The sequence below is a fragment of the Mustela nigripes genome, chromosome 12, assembly GCF_022355385.1.
Source record: "Mustela nigripes isolate SB6536 chromosome 12, MUSNIG.SB6536, whole genome shotgun sequence".
NCBI classification, from domain to species: Eukaryota; Metazoa; Chordata; class Mammalia; order Carnivora; family Mustelidae; genus Mustela; species Mustela nigripes.
In genome coordinates, this window is record NC_081568.1 from 32,893,924 (window position 1) to 32,899,923 (window position 6,000).

Here is a 6,000-nt window from a genome sequence, read left to right on the forward strand (position 1 = left end):
CCAGTGAATATCTTTATGATCATTACTTTTAAGTTCTCTGTCAGGGATATTACTTATATCTGTTTCGCTTAGTTCTGTTGCTGTCCTTTTGTCCTGTTCTTTCATTTGGGACATAATCCTATGTGTTCTCATTTTGTCTAACACTCTATGTCTGTCTGTCTTTGTTAAGGAGGTCAGCTACATTTCCTGCTCTCGAAAGTAAAGACCTTATAAAGAAGAGTGCCTTGCAGAGCAGTGTACTCTGTTCAGTATAACTGGGCACTTTAGCTAAAGCTATGTATGTTGTTTGCACCCAGCTGTTGTGTCCTGGCTGCTTTTTCTTTCAGCCCAGTTGTCTTTAGAGTCTGTCTTTGCCTGTTGTGGGTACTGTCTGGTCCTCAACCAGAGCAGAGTGGACAATTTTAGCAAGGTGCATCTTGGGCGTCCACAGGGCCCGCCACTGCCACCATCACCAGTGGGACAGAGGCTCTGGAAAATGTGGGTCAGGAGAGGCAGCAATGGCAAGGTTTGCAGCAGTCTTCTGGGGGAGAGTGCCCACAGAAGCTAGACTGAGGCAGGGGTTACTTTGATCAACCAAAGTGCAGGCAGGCAGGACTTAGTCTAAGCCAGCTAGGTAGTGAATGTGGGTGCTGTGCTGGCTCCTGCAGGTGGCCATGTGTTTATGCTGGGGAGTGGAGAGGCAGATAGCCCCTGCCAGCTTCTTTGTTCCTGGAGAAGTCCCTCCATGCACACTGCCTCTTTGGGACATGCCCTGAGATGCATAGATAATTCTGTTTCTTACCTTTTTTCACATCTGCGACTCCCTTCCCCAACTTTGTGAATAGCCAAAGTTTCACTTCCTACCATGTGTCTTCTCTTCATACTCTCTTCCATGTGGCTTCTTCCCTACCTTTGGTTGTGGAGTTTGTCCTGCCAGTCTTCAGGTCATTTTCTGTGTTATTTACACTGATGTGAGTATTCTCCAGTTTTATCTGTGGGACGAAATGAGCTTAGGTTCCTCTTACTCTGCCATCTTGGCTCCTTGGTTTTGCTTTACTAGACTCAAACATAATTGAGAGATACAGGATTAAACTGCTTGGCTTTAAAAAATATTTAAGAGATTGGGGAGGGTATGTGCTATGGTGAGTGCTGTGAAGTGTGTAAACCTGGCGATTCACAGACCTGTACCCCTGGGGATAAAAATATATTATATGTTTATAAAAAATAAAAAATTAAAAAATATATTTAAGAGAATATTTAAAATGTGCTGTTATTTTTCAAAAGTGGGAAATTCAAAAATTTTTTGAGGAGTAAACATTTCAGGAATGCTGTTAATATATTTTTATTATGAGAAATGGAAGCAATAGAAAAATATTCTATCATGAACGTCATGAAATCCCCTTTTTCTTTCTATTTCATTGGTGTACAACATGTAGCATGGGTTTCAAATTAAGATGTTTAGTCATTGGAGCTTTATAACCATTCTCCTCAAAACAGCATCCCCTGAAACTTGCACTGAATCATCTAAACATAATACATCATCCACATCTAGCCAATACCTCTCTCCTAAATTTTGAGTGAAATGATTGTTATTTGAACACCAGCTGGTAGCCTCTTCTCTATACTGAAAGTAATAGAAGGATGTATAGGCTACTCATGTTGCCTTTTTTCACTGTACTTAGGAAGATAGGATGTTACTTTATATTTTAATCACTTTCTAATAATTGATTGTGGTAAACAACATTTGTCTGAAGTGAAGGAGGGATGTCCAAAAGAGAGACATCAGAGATTAACTTTAGTTAAAAGTACATTAACAGTTGAAAACTAAAATGTAGACACTTAGTATGAAATTGATAGATATGTATGTGTGTGTATGTGCATGTGTGTGTGTGTGTTGTATATGTTTGTTTTTCTTCAGTTGTAGAGAAATTCTAGAGAAAGTAGGCAGGGCTACCTTACCTAGAGGAAAGAGAGTTTGCAAATTTGAAAAAAGTTTGGTATATAAAAGGGCTTTTAGACATTTTATGCTATCCCTTTCTTGCCCAGAGTAGAAACTAATCACAGGGAATGCAGGAACTTACCTTTAGGACAAGTCAGGTCAGAGAAGAATTTCAAAATGGAAAATGAAGTAGGTAAATGGGGTGAATATCATAGGGTCAATGTCTTTTCATATGCCTTTCTTTTTGTGCGTGAGCCCCTACTTATGGATAGTTTCGCTCCCTCCACAATTCCTGTTGTATTCTAAATTTGACATCATACAGGAATGAAAAGGATTTTTACTTGATTGGGTCTCAAAGGAAAAGCATTTCAGTCATAAAATACAGAATACATGGATTTAGAACATTTAAAATCACATGATACAAAGATTTCTGTTACTAGTCAAGATGGAGGGTAATTTAGAAAGAGAAGATTTACTTTCCTGTCTAAGTAACCAAAAAACTGAATAAAATATATGAAAGAACAGTTTTCTAGACATCGAACATTAGGCAATGAAGAATAGTGATTCCCTTCACTGTATAAACAAATGAGATGAGATCTATAATTTCCCCAGCTTATTGCCTGTGGATTTCCCAGGCCACAAGAGAGAGAGAACCTAGACAAAGCCTGGTGGTCTCCCTGAGTCGAGAAGACAAAGCAGGGAATCTGGGAAGGGCAACCAAGCCAGAGTTCATAGGAAGAGTATCACGGAGGAGTGAGTTATGCAGAAAGAGGGAGGAAAATCTCTGGAGATCTGCAGAGTCCTCTACATGTTTTCAGCTCTGTACTGATAAGTGCATGAGGTGAAGAAACTGCTTGAGGCTGGAGAAAGAACCACCAGAATGGATTAGAGGGAACAATAACAGGGGCTTACAGAAGATGTCAGCCAATGTGGGAAACCTTATAATTCTGGAATCAGGGTAGAATTCTCAGAAGTGTTTTTTGCCTCAATAGTAGCAAAATCAACCCTAAACTAAATGCTGTTCTGGTTCCTCCTCATAACACTCATAAGCAAGACCTTACTGTTCCTAAATAACTTAACAGCAATTCAGAAGAAAGCTCAGGAATATTTACAGAAATGCAAAAATATAGGGTATCCAACAAGATAAAATTCATAATACCTAGAATCCAATCAAAAATTATCATCATGCAATGAAGCAAAGTATTATCCATATGAAGATGAAAAATAATCTATTAAACCAACCCAGATTTGGCACGGAAGACAGAATTAGTAAACCAGGACAGTAAATAATTACTATAATTACAACCCCTATTTCAAGAAGCTGGAAATATTATGCATGTTAAATAAAGACCAAAAAAAATGTTATAAAGACCTAAATTGGACTTCCAGAGATGAAAACTATAGTGTGTAAAATGAAAAGTATAATAGGTGGGATTCATGATAGATTAGACATTGCAGAAGTAATGACTGAACTTGAAGACACAGCAATCAAAACTATACAGATGAAACAGAGAAAAATTACTGAAAAAGCCCCATAGAGCATTAGTGCTTAATACTTCTTGTGGTGCAGGTCTATGGGAGGTAAGATGAATCCTTTCAGTTTTTGCTACCTTCCAAGTATGTTTCTTTTGACTTCATTTTTAAAGAACATTTTTCCTAGATATAGAATTCTAGATTAATAGTTTTTCTTTTTTCTCTAAGAGCTTTAAGGTGCCACTCCATTGCTCACCCCCTTCATTTTTTTCTGATAAGAGGTCAGCCATAACTCTCTTCATTGTTCATTGTATGAAATATTTCTTTTCTTCTTCTGATTTCAGGATTTTATCTTTACTCTTTAGATTTCAGCAGTATGATTATGATAAGGCTAGGTATGGTTTTCTTTTTATTTACTTTTCTTGGATTTCTCTGAACCTCTCAGGTCCATATGTTGACATCCTCCATCAATTTTGGAAAATTGTTACTCATTATCTCTTCTGATACTACTTCTCTGTTTTGTTGTTGTTTTTGTTGTGGGACTCCAGATACACAAACGTTAGCCTATTTAATATTGTTTCACGGTTATTGGATGTTCTTATCACCCTTCTTTTAAAAATATTTTCTCTTTGTGTTTTAAATTGGGTAATTTTAGTTTTAATTTTCAATCCAAATTCACTGATTCATGTGATATGTTCATTATGCTAATGAACCTGTCAAAATAATTCTTTATCTTGTATTTTATTTTTCATTTTCAGATAACCATCTGGCTCCTTTTAATAGTTTTCATCCTTATTCTATGGTTCCCCATTTGTTCACACCAGCTATCTACCTTTCCCATGAGATTTTTAATATATTTATTATTGTTATCTTGAAGTCCCCTTTTGATAATTCTAACACTTGGACTGTCTTTGGATCAGGTTTTAATTGACTCTTGTCTCTCTTGAGAACAAGTCACTTTTTTTTTTCTGTGATTGATGGTTTGATATTGATAATAGTACAATAGAAGCTGAAGAAAATAATATTTACATCCAACAAAGGGTACCTTCCTTTGGTCAGACCACTAAAAAGAGGAGATGAAATTTAAGGAGATAAGTCAATCTCATCTATAATTGAGTTGGATCTGGACTTGTCTCCTTCTTTAGTTGGATTTATTTCACTGCAGACTTCAAATAATTTGTGCAAGGGATCAGAATTTTCTTTTTAATCAGACTTGGGTCCTGAGTGTCTGGAGGATTTGTTCCATTCTCCTGCTTTGCTTTCAGCCTTTTGCAGATCCTGGTTGTCTGCATCTCAGAGGGGTGTGTGTCAGCATTCTTGCCTCTACCCCAGCCCAATCAGTCATTGCGTGTTACTCATTGAAGACCCCAAGTACCTAAGGAGTTCAGTTCATTTCTCCTTTGCTGCTTACAGACTGCAATAAATCCCCTGTGCTTACGCTTCAGAGGAGAGTCCCTTTCAGCTTTCCTGCCCCTCTCCAATTATAAGTTATTACTGTCTCTTACTTAGTGTTGGGTCCTGAGAACTTAAAGAACGTGTTTCAGTTCTCCTTTCCTGCCTTCAGAGTTCATGAGGTTCTGTACACTCTACCTCAGAGGAGCAGATCTCTCTCAGCATTCCTGCCCCTTTTCCACTGAAGTTAGGTGACTGCTGCCTTTTATCACCATAAAGCCTGAGTGCTTGAAAGTCTCTCTTAGCATTCTTACCCCAACCCCAAGATTTCCATGGCCACTCTGTGAAGGCCCATGAGAAAATATTGGTAGGTGGGCATGGTCTGTGTCTTAAGGATTCTCGACCATCATGACAGGCCACACTTGGTCTACAAATTTTTTTTAGAAGTTCAGCAGTTTTCCTTTTAACCTACTTCTCTGACAGCTTTTTCCTTTCCCACTGCTTCACCAAGGATGAAAGAAACTGTTGGGTCTCTTCACTGCAGAGAGAGGTCTGTAACTTTCTAAGTTTTATTCATTAGGCATTTCCCCCCATATTTAGTTCTCTGATGAATTTTAGATTTTATTGGTTATCTGGCTTGTTATTGTTACAGTAGGAATGGCATTCTTTTTGTAACTTTCTATATTCTAAGCAGAAGCTGACACCTGGCATTTACATATACATGAGTATTTTCCCATTATATATATAAAGGGAATATATATTTATTTCCTTTATATTTACATATAAATATAAAGGGGAAATAATATATAATAAAAAATATATTTTATATATATACATGTAAACATATACATAATTGTTTGACAAAAGTTATTATTACTGACAAAATTTTTTTTAGAATTCCTCTTTCAGAATTTCCTTTGAATACCCTCAGTAATAGAAAATCTTTAGCTCTAAAAGTCATATCTGCTCTAAAATAAAAATGACATTCAAAATTAAGTTCATAAATAATGCTGACAATGAAATTTAGCAATGTTTTTAGTAAAAACATTGTAATTATAAAATAGACTGTCTTATGTCTCTTTTAAACAACTTTGAAGGCAATTTTATACAAGCAGTTCAAAACTGATTTTGAATGATAACAGCATCATTGAAATATGAAAACTGTTTCTAATGATGGCTGCTTAATTATAGGATACTAATTTAAACCAAGTATTGAG